This window comes from Echinops telfairi, unplaced genomic scaffold (assembly GCF_000313985.2).
Source record: "Echinops telfairi isolate 266 unplaced genomic scaffold, ASM31398v2 ScPeMD7_70;HRSCAF=299, whole genome shotgun sequence".
In the NCBI taxonomy this organism is placed as follows: domain Eukaryota; kingdom Metazoa; phylum Chordata; class Mammalia; order Afrosoricida; family Tenrecidae; genus Echinops; species Echinops telfairi.
Genome location: NW_022103968.1, coordinates 58,711,166 through 58,713,486, shown reverse-complemented (window position 1 = coordinate 58,713,486; position 2,321 = coordinate 58,711,166). Strand labels below are relative to the sequence as shown.

Below are 2,321 nucleotides of genomic sequence, written 5' to 3'. Positions count from 1 at the left end.
AGCTCACAGTGCCTTTTCTGATTATTGAAAAATCTTTTCTCTTTCAGCCACGGGAACATTAAAATCCTAAGTAGGAAGTGATCTTTCCTGCCCTCTATTTTGGCTCACAAAGACAGCCTTTAAAAATAACTTATTTTTACTGTGAAAACAAGGAATCTACGCAGTCAGGTTATGTAAAAATCCTCCTTTGTTTTGATATGCGGCATTTATGAGCAAGATCTACGGATGGAAGACAAAAGTGCCATAAAAAAAAAGAAAACCAAATGGACTTTGTAAAATAATGGCCTCCGTTTCCCCCTCCCTTATACACATAGTAATCAGTTTTATAAATTAACAGCTAATGAGACATTTTTTCGTTCCCACTGTATTCAGCATGCCTTTGATGCACGTTATCTCATTTTTACCAGCATCATTTCTTCTGTTTGTCCCTCATAATTTAAATTTTTATTCCATTGACATTTTTTATTAAACTTTCTTAAATCTTTTCTAGTACAAGCCAGAGAAAAATAAATTAAGAAACTGAAAACCCAAGTCATGTAAAAAGATCCCTTTATCTGCATAACCCTCCCCTTAGGCCCCTTTGACTCATCCATGTGTGCTAGCACATAACTGTGCTCCATAGTATTTGCAATGGCAGATTCTGTTCATGTCGACCTTTGATACTTTCTTTTGATGCACCCGTGAGTGGATTCAGAGATGTCAACTTTCAGTTAGCCTAACATGTTAAACCTTTGCACCACTCAGGGATTCCATTAATCTAAGTAGTCTATAATCCCAAATGGAGTATATCCATGTCATTAACAAGTAGCTGAGCATATGTAGGTTTTTATGTCGCTACAGTCTCAGTTGGAGTGATTTCTTTCCCCTATGGACTTCTTTGAAAGCCTAGAACCTATTTTTTTCATTTGCCTCCCCTGTGTTTCCTATAGCTTTGTATACATTGTATCTGACCCACTAATGCTATTTTTCTTAGCACTTGACTGGCTTTTTTTTTTTTGAATGCCTAGAATTTTCCTATCTCTCTAGTCATCTGAGATTATAACAAATTCTAATTTATGTCTCACTGAAATTTAATTTTGGTTTATGTCATTGGGCAGTGATACTGAATTATTGTAAACTACTCCAAAAGATATGCTTCTTTCCAAATGTGATCCTTTCAACTGAACTAATTTGTCTTAGAGGCAATATTTTGGAGGAATGAATATGACAGGCGACTCAGGCTCGATGATCAGTGGGAAGAGAAACTTGGCACTACATGATCTCTTCAGATGTTATAGTTTGACCCATGCCCCAAGGGTAGTGTCTGAATCCAGAGTAAGGGAGCTCTGGTGGTAGGGACAGTAGGCTGCACAATGAACTGCTAACCAGTTTAGCAGTAAGGACCCACCATCCGCTCTGGGGAGGAAGATGAAGCTGTCTACTCCCCAAAGATTTAAAGTCTCTGAAATCCAAAGGAGCAGTTTTGCCCTGTCCCATGGAGTCAGTATGAATCACTACTGTAAGAGGAATAATGTGCATTGGCCCTGGGGTAGATCCATGAGAGCCTGTTCAGAACTTCTGCTCTTTGTACACACTCCTTACATTGCTGGACATCTATGATGTGCAGCTCAAGAGCGAGCATACTACAACAATGCCTGCATTAAGACAATGTTGACAAAGCTGGCCAAAATTTCATAGATTCAAAAATCAAATGACTCTAATAGGGAGAGCACGTTAAACGTGGAAGAATGTACCACTTGGGGGAGTTCTGAGAAATAATCCTTAGTTTAGGAAATTATAAATAAAGGTAGCCTAGGGTATAATTCAAGGAAATGCATTGTGATATTTGAATTCTTGCTCATAGATTATCCTTGGGGTAATAGATTTGAAAAAATTACAAGGACAATACAGACCTGGACATTTTTTTATAAACTACTTAAAATATTAGGGTTTTTCTTTGAAATTAGCAAGAAATGACTGCCAGGAATAAGTGTGTTTTATTTATACCAGTAGGGTACAATATTGTGTTGAAATACCCCAACAGTGGTCCTTTTTTCATATCAAAAGTTGCGTAACAACTAAAATACAATCTCTCTGTTTAGGACAGACTGAAGCATTATAGCACAGAGATCACTTTTCTTTGCACAGAATAAATCTCATTAGCCTGTGTGCTCCCATATCATATTTATCAAGAAAATGGGAATGTATATAGAATAGGTGGAGCTTTGTTCTCTTTTTTCCTTTGTTACTCATTGTCATGCAGGAGGGTGCCCTGACATCTTGTCTTCTATTTTGTGGGGAGTGCTCAATTTTCTTGAAGACTCTATTTTGGGATTAAGTTT

General features: G+C 37.4%; 1 protein-coding gene across 1 annotated transcript in view; it reads left to right on the top strand.

The window, feature by feature from the left end:
- The window catches only part of CTNNA3 (catenin alpha 3), a 543,156-nt gene that overhangs the window by 530,749 nt on the left and 10,086 nt on the right, over nucleotides 1-2,321 (top strand). The gene's annotated exons all lie outside the window — the stretch shown is intronic.